Genomic DNA, 14,812 nt, shown 5'->3' with positions numbered 1-14,812 from the left:
TTGTTGTAAACAACGGGTCGAATTTGAGCGCACGTTGGCTCATAAAAAGAAACGTAAGGATTTCAGAGGCGGTGGTGGTTGCCCCCCACCCTCTGACTCGTTAGTGGACTCGGCAATAGATCTTGACACACACTGATCAAGTAATTAAGTTGGTCAGCAGATCGAATTTTATTTATTGTTAAATATGCATGCTTATAGTTTATTTGCTTTGAATGTTAGTATGGTGGAATCAGACCTGCGGTTCGCTTCGTTACGTCAGTTTATTTATGAATCCTGTTCGGAAGTCGTAGTGCTACAAGAATTTCAGTTTACTCACTCTTCTCTCCTTAGTTTTTGCACTGTGTTGAATGGGGCTTCCGAATATCCGAAGGCGACTGCTTTCTGCTTTGTCTTTTAGAGATGGCATTCCAATTGTAGTTCAAATGGCTCTGAGCACTATGGGACTTAACTTCTGAGGTCACACACATCCATGCCCGAGGCAGGATTCGAACCTGCGACCCGTTACCATCCATAGGGGTTTTCGTCGGGGAAGTCCGCTTTCACTGTCGTTGTTTGTTCTATCACTTGAGCCGCCTCTCGAAGGATTGTCACTCAGTTACAAGGATGGACACTCCTGGGCGAGACGATCTCGTTACGGACTATATGATTGCGCTACTCCGTTCTCCCGCTGAAATTCCATAGCCCACAGCTACTTTGAATGCCTTTTGCCCGCATCAATGAAGGCAAATATCGGTTGATAAAATAAGGGGTTTTAATAAGCTGTCATATCGTGGGCGACGGTGCTCGAGACTCATAAATCTTTTAGTTCTCCACTCCAAATCGCTACATTTAATTGGAAGTCGGTTATGAAGAAGATATAAAATGCAATCCTGGATCATGAACGGTGTTCCCTTAAGCCAGGGCCGGCCAAACGCTGCACAGTGTGCAGACGTGCGGTAGTGCTGCACATGTGCGCACGTGTGCGACAGCGACATCTGTTATTAGACATGTGCCCTAAATGAACGACGGCGTCTCCACTTCCCTGTGGTACAAGCAAGAGCGCAACATATCCAGTCTCGTTTACCCCTGGTGACCGTAACCTTAACAGAGAAGTACTGAGAAATGGCAAGTACTGTGACAAAGCAAAGGACGGGAGATCTATGTTCTCAGTCGTTTGAAAATGACTGGTAACTGCAATTCTGTTTTGTAGCCGTTGGCGAAAACTCACAGTGTTTGCTGTGCCGCAGAATAATAGGCGGCCAGCGCAAGTTTTCAATTGAAAGACACTACAATACATATCACAAAGACGAGTGTAGTGTACTCAACAGTGAAGAACGGCAAGCAAAATTAAAAGTCCTTAAGAAAATGGATGAGACACATCAACTCGATTTTACTGTACGTCAAAGTAACTGATACTTCTTGAACTCTTAGTTTCTTCTGTTACATTTATGTCTGTTTCACTGTACGCTGTACAATGTACTGTTTTCAATTTTCCAGAATGACAACCACACTAAATCTTCACTGCGAGCGAGTTTTAAAATCGCATTAAGAATTGCGCAATCTGGGAAACCCTTTTCTGAAGGGGAGTTTGTGAAAGGGTGTCTGATTGATGCTGCAGAACTTGTGTGTCCCACGAACGTTAGCAGGTTTCAAGAAATCAGTCTATCCAAACAAACAGTGACAAGACGTATCAGTGCTATGGCCGGCGATCTGTACAGGCAGCTAATAAATAAGGCCAAATACTTTGTTGCTTTCTCTGCTGCGCTCGATGAAGCAACACATCTTACAGATACAGCCCAAGTTGTGATATACATACGAGGTGTCGATAACGCACTTTGTGTAACAGAGGAGCGACATCTGTGCGTAGAAACATGCACTACATGAACGCTGACGGCTGCGGCGTGCACGCTGTGACCCGGAAGCTACACACGTACAGGAGCACCGCACGCGTGCAGAATTTCTGGCCGGCCCTGCCTTAAGCTGTTTCAAAAAGTTCGGATCCTGGATACCTACATTTCGTGCAAAGCATATTACATCGCTCAGACCTTTCTCCTTCCCGCGATGATGTCTAGGAAAGTAAAACGGCGGTCTTGGCTTTTTTTAAGGCAGCATCATCATATTTTTCGTATGCGTCTTCTCTCGGGGATTAGGGACTTTCCAAATTCAAAGGAAAGTGTCAGTGTTATTTGTTCGCCGCACCATGTTGAATATCTCTCACGCAATCCACATATTCACTTCCCGCTTATTTTACTGTCTGTGGGCGAGCAGTCTTGATCCCCATGCATCTCAGTACCGCATTTTTGGTGATGTGCGGGTGAGGGATTAACTGTGCGTCACTTGTTGAACCGGCATCGCCGCAAACTTCTTGGGAGACGGTGTGGTTTCACCTTCTCCATCTTGTTCAACCAATGGCGGTGGCGTCCCCGTGGTATCACGTGATGCACAACCTAATATCCACCAATGAGCGTCTGTTTTGTATTCGACTTACTGTGACGGACCAGTGCAGTCGTTGTCCCGCTAGAGACACTCTACAACATAGATTTATTTGTCATGGTCATGAAGCGAACTGGCACAGGCTGAAAAAAACCATTAGCGTTTCTAATTCGCCTTTTCGGCTGATATCCTGTTACGTCCAGGCTCCTCCCAGTTGTCGAAGGCAAAGTCAAATATAACTGCATGGTGGTTGGGCTACTATGTTCATTACATTATGATGAAGGGGGCGATACACACATCCTCGACTTCCACCAATATTTGGCCACTGCATATTGGAAGTGTTTGTGCCTGCCGGGCTGTCACGACCTATCGGCCAATATGTTGAACCTTCTATTTCGTCGCCAAGTTATCGGTTGAGTTAGCCTATCCTTGTGGTAGTTTTATCATGGCCCCTTTATAGGAATATTGTTTTGCAGTTTATTTCACTTTTGTGGTCCTTTTGGTCTTTTTCATCAATTAAAAATAGAGGGTGGCGCACGAAATGTGTTACCAATTGTTTCTTTCACGACGCACATTAGATATCCCGCTGGGATCTCTACAGCAGTACCAGCAGAGCTTGGAAAAACAAATGAGTTGCGAAATGATGTGTAATTCACGATACTGCCGCTAGGAGACTAATAAGCAGCAATGGCTGACAATGGAAGACTGACGACACAGCAACGATCGACAATTGTGTTACTTTTTCATGAAACGAAAAGCCTTGTTGTGACTCATTTAGACGGTGTGGTTAACAAACAAAATGTACGCTTTTCGGCCACTGAAAACCCACAAGTGCTTCATGAACGACAACATTATGCTCCGAGGATTACAGCGTGGGCAGCAATTTCCAGTCACGGACTTATTGGACCCTTTTTCTGTGAAGAAACTGTGAACAGCGAGCGTTATTTGAGCATGCTTCGCAATAGCTTCATTCCACAGCTTCTTGCTACTGCCTTGCCCTTCAACACGCAGTGGTTCATGCAAGATGGAGCAAGGCCACATACTGCAAACACTGTGTTGAGTTTTTACACGAGCATTTCGACATGCGGATCATTTCGCTCAGGTTTCCAGGTCGCTTCAATGACGGACAAAATTGGCCCCCAAATAGTCCAGACCTCTATCCATGTGACTTTTTTCTTTGGGGGTACCTAAAGGAAAAAATTTTCCCGAAACGTCCACGTGATTTAATGGAGCTCAGAAGACTTATTCTTCAAGCTTGCAGTGAAATTACGGAAGACATGTGCCGTAGGGTAATCACTAACTTCAGTGTTCGTTTGAAGGAAGTTAGGAAACGAAATGGTGGATATATTGAGCATGTGCTGAGTTAGAACAAATCTCCATGGACGGCTCTTCATTGCAGTATATGTTCCTTTCAGATTGTATTGACAATAAAGTTTTTTTTAAAAAACAAAATGGTAACACATTTCTTGCGCCACCCTGCAAGTAAATAAGTACTTGCATGGAAGGACTGCAAAGGAATTTTTATTTTTTGTGTATAAAAGTGGCGGTACCATGTGGAATTAACTCTGATTTCGTTTTTCTTTTTTAAGAAGAAAGTTGTAACGTTAAAAAAATAAAGCTGTAAAGCACGTGTATACAAGACGAGAAATTTCGGGATCGAGTCTCGATGAAACTGTGGATTTTTCAGTCTTTGGAGGTAAAAAAAGAGTGCCAGGAAATCGAGAAGTTGTGTGAGATCTATTCCTGATCAGAACATCGACTTTTCTATCTTCCTTTTAATCCACCATTCAATTTCAAAGATGTGGGGAATCGTCAGAAACAACACGTGGTTCGGATTCCACGTTAAACTGTTGATTCCGTTTCCCTGGCTGGATAACCGCGGTAGGCTGGGAACACACACGTCGCCGAAGTGGTAATATGCGATTTAAAAACGTAAAGATGAGAATGTGCTCGATATCTGGCCTCTGCATTTACGCTGCAACATATTTATGGTTCAAATGGCTCTGACCACTATGCGACTTGACTTCTGAGGTCTTCAGTCGCCTAGAACTTAGAACTAATTAAACCTAACTAACCTAAGGACATCACGCACATCCATGCCCGAGGCAGGATTCGAACCTGCGACCGTAGTGGTCGCTCGACTCCAGACTGTAGCGCCTAGAACCGCACGGCCACTCCGGCCGGAAACATATTTATGAGTAGACCATAAGTACATACACTAGTACACAATCACAAGTGGAAAGCAACACTTCCAGCAGAAATTTCTGCATCCTACATTGTTGCCAGTTCGTTCAGCTAGCTGTTATGTGAGTTCATTTCAGACATTACAAAATCAAGTGAAAAGCACGCAATGGATAGCCAACACAGCTAGTGAATATCGATATGAATGAACAAGGAAATAAATGTATAACAGAGGTTGTAATCACCCTCCAGCGAATCAGAATTATCTTTCAGTGTGGGGCTTCCTTCATTACGACACACTCATGAACCAATGCTCTGTGTAGGTTGGTGGTCTGTGAGAATCATTCTACCTACGTACACTTAAGGTCTGGGTTCGATTCACACATCGGGCATCCATTTTTAACAAACACAAACAGACCACCTTTACCTCTGGTAACCCAAGTTGAGCACTGAAGGGTTCCAAATCGACATTAAACAGGACGACTCCCCCCCCTGCGCTACCTACTTTAGAAGAGTCAGTGTAGGTTGAACATGACAGAAGCGTAAGTCACGCCAGGTAGAAACTCTGTCACCAGTTTGTTTTTTTACACAACAGTGGTTTTTGTTAGTGAGGCAGTCATCATGTAAAGTCACGGGGCATTTATTTCTTATTGTATTGGAACATGAGATGTTTAGAATAGTGGTGTGGTGCTGGACTGGGATTCGAACTAAAATGTCTCCTTTCGCCAGGTTTGACCCCTTTGAGACGATAAAGTTTCACCGTTTCATTGTTTTATCAAGATTCCAAAGTCCTGAATGTCTACACGAAAGATACATGTCTGTGTTCTGAACCTGGTCTGCACAAAAGTTTCCATCATGTCATTTCAAATTGTAGCTAGCACACATAAAACTAGAGGTGGCAAATATTTATGATTTTTAACACCTCTCATGCGTTTTCAACAATAACGATTGGTACCAGTTTCGACTCGCAGTCAGACATGGAACTCGTCCGAAAGAACGGAACATGTCCTAAAGCACAGACACCACGCATTCATATAACTGATTCGCCTTGATGGACAATGGACCCACCTTCTTCAGTGCCGATGCACACGTACGTCCGACCTCCAGTGGGAATCTCAGAGCAGCGAGCCAGGAGGAAATGAACAGGGACTGTGGATAGGTGGCGCTCGATGGGAGTGTGGGTCTGTGCTGGATCATATTAACCTCCGTGGGCGGTAAGGACTGTTAGTGGAGAACACAACCACACATAAACAGTATTAGAAATTTTATTTTATTGCTATAACTGGTTCTGGACTACATTGCCCATTGTCAAATGGCTAACTTTTGTAATTGCAGTACTATGCTCATCAGCAGCAGGCCATTTGCTCTTGTAATTGATTTCTGTGGGCGGAGTTTCATCTTCCATTTGTCCTTACGTATTTTCAGGACGATGTGCAAAGTGTGAAGTGGAAAAAACACACAGTATTAAACAGTCAACTGTGGCACGGTATCACTTCACAATATTCGTCATGCCACCTGGGACCTCAAACATATACTTTGCACGAGTCATCCTTGCATTTGGATGCAATACTGCACTCGTCTCTGCAGTGAGTTATGAATTCTTTCGAAAACTCTAAGACCACCTCGTAAATCTTGACAATACTGTACAATTTGCTGTTCCAGTTCTTCGGCTGTATTAACGGTACTGCTGTACACTCCGCTTCTGAGATGACCACAGATAGAAAAATCCAGAGGACTGAGATCCGGTGAGCCGGCCGGAGTGGCCGTGCGGTTCTAGGCGCTACAGTCTGGAACCGCGAGACCGCTACGGTCGCAGGTTCGAATCCTGCCTCGGACATGGATGTGTGTGATGTCCTTAGGTTAGTTAGATTTAAGTAGTTCTAAGTTCTAGGGGACTGATGACCTCAGCAGTTGAGTCCCATAGTGCTCAGAGCCATTTTTTTGAGATCCGGTGATCTTGGACACTAAGGTAAGGTCCCTATCGACCTATTCATCTAGGACCATACTGATACAATAGACGTCATCTCGTATTAACAGCAAAACATGCCAATCTCCGTTCATACGTCTACCACATTCTCCATCCACGGAGCATAGGTTTTAAGACCTATGTGGATTTAATCGAAAAGTTTATACTTAAAATACATTTTCACTAACTAGGACAACAGATACTGAAGTCAACTGCGGCTCTTATACACAATCGTATTCATCTCGAAAACGTTTCTCTGGCAGATCCAAGTTCACTGAAATGTTTTAGCATCTTTATTCACTTTCACTCGTGACACTTTTCGCTGTTTACGTTGATGTGCAAAACTTAAGGATGAAAGCAACTGTCGCATGATGTGTCGCCACTAAGAAACATAGCTCGACGACACTTGGACCATTCATAGAAAGAACTGCTACAGCGGAGTGTAATGGTTCAAATGGCTCTGAGCACTATGGGACTCAACTGCTGAGGTCATTAGTCCCCTAGAACTTAGAACTAGTAAAACCTAACTAACCTAAGGACATCACACACATCCATGCCCGAGACGGGATTCGAACCTGCGACCGTAGGGATCTTGCGGTTCCAGACTGCAGCGCCTTTAACCGCACGGCCACTTCGGCCGGCAGCGGAGTGTAACTGACAGAAATATGCAATGAGAAGAAGTTAAAGGACACTATTATTCAAAAACTATAATTACGCCGAAGTCACCGCGAATTGTGAAGGTCTCCTGGACATGAAAAACGGCCAGACATGATTCTTAATAGGGTGTGCGACCATTACGCACTGCAATGCGTTCTCCACACCGTGCTCCTCCACTGGACACAAAGCTGGTAAGGAGTTCTTGTGGTAGGCATTCCGTTCCTCTACCAGCACAGTTGCAACTGCTGGATAGTCTTTGGTGCATATGGACGTGTTGCAATACAAATTCCCAACCCATCCCACACTTTCGCGATGCGATTTAAGTCGAACTGACAGACAGGGCCGACCATACGCCGAATATCGTTCGTTCCAAGAACTACCTCACCTGTGTCATTCGATGCAGTCGCGCATTCTCATGTACAACATTGATGTGAGGTCCGAATGTACCCTGAAAAGACGCACGTGGGAAATGAGTACAGCGTCATAATAACTTTGACCAGTGAGTGCAACGCATCCAAAGATTTGGAGGTCAGTACGCCCAAGTAACATTATGCCTCCCGAGACCATAACACCTGGACCACCAAAACGATCCTGTTCGACAATTTTAATGGGAGTATAACGTGTTCCCACCCTCGCCAAATAAGAGCGCGTCCAGAATCAGTGCTGAGACTGAATCATCTCTCATCCGAGAATAGTACGCTCTTCGTTGGTCCAGTCTCTATTCTTTTGGCATTATCGCAAACGGTGCCGCCGATGAGCGGGTGTCAACGGAACATAGCGTACAGGTCGTCCGGCGAAGAGACCGCCCAACGCAGTTGCCAAGCCACTGTGAAGCGTGAGACTGCTTGCCTTGCAGTTCCGTTAATTGTGGTTGCAACTGCACCCAGAGTTTGATGTGGGTCAGTTCTTGCATGTTGTATAATGTAGTGGCCATCTGTCGCTGTAGTTGATAGTGGTCGAGCACCACTACTCTCGCCTTCGGTTAGTAGTGCGTGTGATTCGGAACGCTCCCCTTATACGTGAAACAATGCTGTGACCAATAGCTTGTTGTAATCAAGACCACCACCACAGCGCACCGCAACTGCTCACTGATTCACACACACACACACACACACACACACACACACACACACACACACACATACACTCACACCTTTCACGTTCGTTCAACTGCCTCCTGTTGCAGGGCCAGCCCCATTTGGTGGTACAGTCAAGCTGACCTCGTGTCGTTTTATTTTTATTCTATTTTATTTACACGTCAAGTTCCGTAGCATGAAACTGAGAAGCAAATCTCCAAGTCATGGAACGTGTCAGTACATGAAATTACAACATAACAGTAATAACAGATAAAAATAGAATGTTTACGAACCTGAAAAAATCAATCCATAAGTTTAAGTAAACGCAATCAACAATACAACAAGCATCAGCTTACTTTTTCAAGGGACTCCTCGACGGAATAGAAGGAGTGACCCATGAGGAAACTCTTCAGTTTCGATTTGAAAGCGCGTGGATTACTGCTAAGATTTTTGAATTCGAGTGGTAGCTTATTGAAAATGGATGCAGCAGTATAGTGCACACCTTCCTGCACAAACGCAGGTTTGACTCCTGCCGAATATTAACTGAGTTAAAGTTGAAACTTCCTGGCAGATTAAAAGTGTGTGCCGGACCGAGACTCGAACTCGGGACCTTTGCCTTCCGCGGGCAAGTGCTGTACCATCTGGGCTACCCAAGCACGGTTCACACCCCCTCCTCATAGCTTTAGTTCTGCCAGTACCTCGCAAAGGTCCCGAGTTCGAGTCTCGGTCCAGCACACACTTTTAATCTGCCAGGAAGTTTCATATCAGTACACACTCCGCTGCAGAGTGAAAAAAATCTCATTCTGAGTGAAAGTTGCTTATTCTTGGGAATAAGCTAATATTGTTAGCAAGAAATGACAGTAAGGAATATATATACTGAGAGGCCAATACATATCCAGACTCGTGAACAAGGGTCGAGAAGAGGTTCGTGGACTTACACCATTTATTGCTCGAAGCGCTCGTTTCTGAGCCAAAAATATCCTCTAAGAATGGGAAGAGTTACCCCAGAATATGATACCATATGACATAAGCGAATGAAAATAATCAAAGTAGACTAATTTTCGTGTCGAACGACCACTCACTTCAGATACCGTTCGAATAGTAAAAATGGCAGCATTAAGTCTTTGAACAAGATCCTGAACGTGATCTTTCCACGACAGTGTATTACCTATCTGAACTCCTGGAAATTTGAACTGTTCCTCCACACCCCATCATCTAACCACACTGAAACCCTCAACAGTTCCCATCACCCTCAGTTAACGTAGCAGCAAGGTCAAGTACAATGAAGAAGAATGTTGTGACACACGGTTAAGTGAAAACTTATCAAATAATGTTGAGAATAGAAGAGCTGACACAAGAACCAATGGACATAATTAAAATATAGGTGTCATAAGAGTAAGTGGTCAATCTATATTAAGCCAACTTTAAACTATTACTTTAGTGCGGACAATACTATATCATGACAGTCTGCTGCCAGAAGTTGGACCGCGTGAGCAGAGGGAAGCGGTGTGGGGAAACAAACACCGCCTCCCACTCGCAGGGCAACCTGCCTGCAGGCGTGTTCTGTGAGAGCAGAACAGACACCCAAAGTAGAGGAGAGTACGCCAAACATTTGGTAATAGCGACCACGCAATTGCTTGTTGAAGCTGGCAGCGTGGTAAATGAGATAGTTCACGCCTGGTCTCAACAGTTATCTTATGCAGCCATAGTTCAAAACAAAGCCCTCCACCCTCTCCCACCACCACTTAATGCTAGCATGTTAATGTGAGTGAATTATATGAAAGTCTACATATCTCAAACCAAAACATTCATAGTTAAATAAATACTTACATCACTGATGTCTCTGTACACCACTAAAGATGGCTGAAACATTTAGAAAAAAAAATGTTGTTAAAAACAATAGCAAAAATTCCGTTCCAATAGATAAGTAATAGTTTATTCTTATCTACAAGATAGACAACATTTGCCCTTACGAAGCTCATGAATGCAGAGACACATTTATTACAGGTTTAGAATCCATAATGTTTACCAAATGATAGTCAAGCGCCAAGACATGTACCGATGACCAGCAGTACCTATGTTGTACTCCTAGATATAGGAAAGCAGTCCCACACCACCTTCAGTCTGCTCTTTCTGCAACGACAGGTAAGGTAATATCGAGACCCGTACACAGAGCCGACGGACTGAGGTGACGCAATGCTTAGCACACTGGACTCTCATTAAGGACGATGACAGTTCATATACCTATCCAGCCAACCAGACTTTGTTTTCTGTGATTTCTGTAAATTACTCCTGGCAAATGCTGGGATAGTTCCTTTGAATAGGGCATTTTCTTCCTCATCCTTTCATAGTCTGAGCTCGTGCTCCATTTTTAATGACCACGCAGCCGACCGGGTGTTAAGCAATTATCTTCCGTTTTTGCACAGAATGCTTAGTGGAGGAGGTCGAGCTGCCGGGCCATAGCGTATGTGATCGTACTATACTGGCCGAGCACACGCGGGCAGGGGTGGTCAGTTGACTGGTGTATGCACAGAATGCGTGTAGCAGGCCACCTGGAAAGTAGCCTAAATGAACTGCACCTGCCCGACTGCGAACTGACGGGGGTCCGCAGTCGTTTGTTATCTTTGGGGCAATGGTGGAACAGGCTAGTCTATGGGATCTAATAATTAACGAGGATGTTCAGCTGGATATGGCATAGCTGAAGAAATCTGTAGATTCTCTTTCTCGCTGAATTGAGTCCATTACTAAGGCTAGAGGCAATGTTACAGGACATTAGTGTTAATGTTAATTTTTTTGTATGGTGCCCTTATTTTCGCATAAAAACCAGTTCAGGTCCTAACCTATGTCTTAATTCGTTACCTGAAAGGTGTTACCGCAATAAGTAACTGCAATCACCCCAGATGTGTTATGGCATGTCAAATTGTGGTGTTTGTGCCTTATTGTGGGATATTATTTAATCCCAATATAGTTACATTCACCGGTTTGCTGTGCGTGTCGGTAGAGAGGCGGATTACCCAATCTACTACGACAGATGGACAGGACACCTGGACCCAGAGAGTCCCAAAGTTTCTGTCAGTAGGAAACTTCATCCTTGAACTGTTGAAGATTGTGAGAACTTAACCTTAAAATAGACTGCAAGACGCGTAACTTCAAGCAAAAATAATTAAAAGATAATTAACTGATAATTAATAAAAAATCAAGCGAACCATACTGGAATATGTACTCGTACTGACGTTTCATATTTCGAATATTATTTAGTTAAAAAATATATTTCGGTAGCAGACAGATTAATAAGATTAACTTAACGAATTTCGGCTGATATTCCTGATCTCTGACGGAAATGCACCCTGCGCAGGCAAGCAAGTAACTGTTAGGAGCGATCATTTGACAGCCTAACTTGGCTGTCGATGTGAGCATGTAAAACGTTATCAAACGAACAAGCTACAGTTTTGTAATTGAAAGCTGTATAATTGCTAGAATTGTCTTGGGCAATGTTTAATTTGAGGTTGAATGACTCTCAAGAAAAGTCAGTGATGTTTGGTACAATGGCTGCTCTGCTCGATATTTTGATTGGACATTGCGATCGTTACGAGTACATTCGCTTATGTGCAAGGGTTGGAACTTAAATAGTGGCAACTATTTATTCACAACCGATACAAAAGAGTTACATGTTTGCACCTGTTACTTTCCTTCAAAGTAGTCACCAGCGTTGTGTAGAACCCGTTGCCAGCCATGTAGAAGGCGTAGCATACCGTTAGCTGAGCCTGTTCTGTTGATGGTGCGAATGGAGCGCTCTACTGCCTGTCGAATCTCTGGAACAGTTCTGAAGCGAATGCCACGAAGTGGTTCCTTCATCTTCGGAATCAAATCAAAGCCACAAGGACTTAAGTCCGGGGAGTATGGTGGATGCTACAGTACTTCCCAGTCTCATCGACCGAACAGAGCAGCCACAGCTTGCGCTGTATGCGCCCGGGCAATGTGGTGCTTTTGGATGGGAGGGTTGCCGCTTCTTTCGCAAAGCTGGTCGCAGGTGATGCTCCAAAAACGAACGGTATACTGTGCATGGACGGTCTGCGGTGAAGCAACGTAATGCGCTAGGATAACACCATGACAGTCGTACACGAGAATCAACATAATTTTAGACCGCTCCATTAGCACCATCAACAGAAAAGGCTCTGCTAACGGTATACTACGCCTTCCACATCACTGGCAACGGGCTCTACACAACGCTCGTGACTACTTTGAAATACAGTAACAGGTACAAACATTTAACTCTTTTGTATCAGTTGTGAATAAATGGTTTCCACTATTTAAGTTCCAACCCTCGTATTTTCGCTGGCCCGCACAAGGCATTTTTTACTATAAGGACAGACCAAAGAGTTTCCGTTTGAGAATATTACTGCAGCGTGTATGTAACGTAGCGTGACTCGTATGCGGGTATATAAACACCGACATCTAGTCAAGGGGTTAGTGTGGCATTCGTATCTTCCCAACATGGGCACGGTAAATGCGCAAAGGTGGACTATGGCGATGTTATTACCAAATGTGTTCGAACAGGACCAAAGTGCTGTTATTCTTTTCTTGGCTGCCGAAGGACAAACAGCGCTATACGCCCATGGTAGAATGAAGGATGTATATTAGGCAGTAGGTCTTTCAAAAAACACCGGTGAACGAGGTGCCAAGTTCAGTGAGGTTCGAAATTCGACACAAAACGTTGGTCGATCTGGCAGTCCAGCCTCAACTGGGAGACTGAAGTGGGAGACACTCGAGCACCCACCATATAGTCATGATCCCTGCCGATGCGAATATCATGCCTTCGATCGCTTAAAAAGGACCTTGAAGGGCAAGGATGCGCAGAAGGCAGTTACAGACTTCTTCACGCAGCGGGCCACAGTGTCTTAACAAACGGGTATCTTCAACGTGGTGCGTCGGTGGGATGAATGCCTTAGTGCTCGCGGCGATTTTGTCTGATTGTCGTACCAATTTTGGACTGTACGGCCTTTGAACGTAAACTTTCTGATAACCCGTTACATAACGACTGATATAAGTGTTCCTTATTTGGACGAATAAACACGGCTGTAACCTTTTTATGAAATGAAAGATTTCGAACGTTATTATAGTGACATTAGTAGCGATATCAGTTACCACGTTCACTGTAGAAAATAGCTACGTTACAAGCCGTGAGTTATGGAGTAGAATTCCTATGGGGATAACGAGACGTCTTTAGAAGGCATGAGGTAAACATACGTCTCCTCAATCAGCGAACCATTGAGTGTAGACTGTTAGAATTTACTTTCGCAATTTATGCAGCATAGCCTTCGATATGTAACTTTACATGAGAGTCAACTTACGGTGCCAGCATATTTAGATACAGGAATGTATTGCAGTAGGAAAAGTCTACATTCTTTTTGGCACGGCCCAAGAAATCGCTGTAACATCACTAGTATCTCATTACACATCCCAATATCACCTTTTTAATTCATTAAAAGTCATTTGCAAGTTGTAACAGTTCTCAAAACAAACGCCAAGGAGCGACTGGCTGTGGGTTGGCAGTGCACTACCTACAGAAGGAAAATAAAATAAATAACTAACGAAAAAGTCACGTAACACTTAACATGCCCTAGTTTACAATGTTGCTTGAAAAGTGATTTTCCTGTGAAATAATGTCAGAAGCTTTTTCGAATGAAGTCATTCCGCTTTAAGTTGTTAAAATATTATTTACTGCAACTACAATTTCGACACATACCCATAGTCACTCATTGTGAGGTACTGAGATCCATTCAGTAACATAAAGTTGTGACATACTAGAATATGGTGCAGGAGTTCACTGGATGTGGCCCCCTACAAGGGTTCAGGATGGTCGAGCAGAGAGGTGGTGGCGAGAAACTGTGCCACACACATGAAGTCAATAAGACAGCATTAAATTATTGATAAGTGTTTTAAAGTGATTTAATCTCCTCCTCAGCGTGGCTTGTTAGCAGCCGTGCACGTCCACATCCCAGGGATGTGCTGAGCGGCACGTCAGCACCCATCGTGGAATCAGTGGTCCTAGCCCCTAGTGATGCCTGTCGTCAGTTCTACGGCGTCGTGCAACGTTGACAGTTGGCTGGCGTGCCCCCATACCTTATCATGACTGTGGGTGCCCGCTAAAGCCTCAGCACTCTTGTTAATTTAGTTCTACTTAGGTTAGCCCCCAGAAATCTGCATACCTGTGATGATGGATGTCGTCATGGCGAGAAGGCGCAAGTCCCTCATCTTAAGTCAGCCTGTCAGACTGGCAGGAATGTCAGCTCGCAGAGTTGAAGTTGCCCCCACTGCAGGATGGTTATGGCCTCGTATCAGTAGACTCCCAAATTGGTAGCAGCTGGCAATGTTTCATCATATGTCAATAGGTCATCCAGAAACTAATGGAACTGGCCTTCTGTCGGTATCAGTGATGCAGACGGAATGGCTAGACTCTGACCCTCAGAAGAAGGAAAGTAGTGGTTCGTTTAGTAGTCAATGACGTGATACCCCCTGC

General features: G+C 44.3%; 1 protein-coding gene across 1 annotated transcript in view; it reads right to left on the bottom strand.

Moving 5' to 3' along the window:
* The window catches only part of LOC124723001, a 150,980-nt gene extending 136,385 nt beyond the window's left edge, over positions 1 to 14,595 (bottom strand). Inside the window, exons 1-2 of the transcript XR_007006476.1 lie at positions 14,502 to 14,595; positions 10,123 to 10,155 (exon numbers count right to left, since the gene is read on the bottom strand). The gene's annotated coding sequence lies outside the window, so the exon portion shown is untranslated. The remainder of the gene's footprint in view (positions 1 to 10,122; positions 10,156 to 14,501) is intronic.
* Between the last annotated feature and the right edge of the window lie 217 nt (positions 14,596 to 14,812).

The sequence above is a fragment of the Schistocerca piceifrons genome, chromosome X (assembly GCF_021461385.2).
Source record: "Schistocerca piceifrons isolate TAMUIC-IGC-003096 chromosome X, iqSchPice1.1, whole genome shotgun sequence".
NCBI lineage: Eukaryota > Metazoa > Arthropoda > Insecta > Orthoptera > Acrididae > Schistocerca > Schistocerca piceifrons.
The sequence above is the reverse complement of the archived record's forward strand: the minus strand, read 5'-3'. Positions and strand labels throughout refer to the sequence as shown.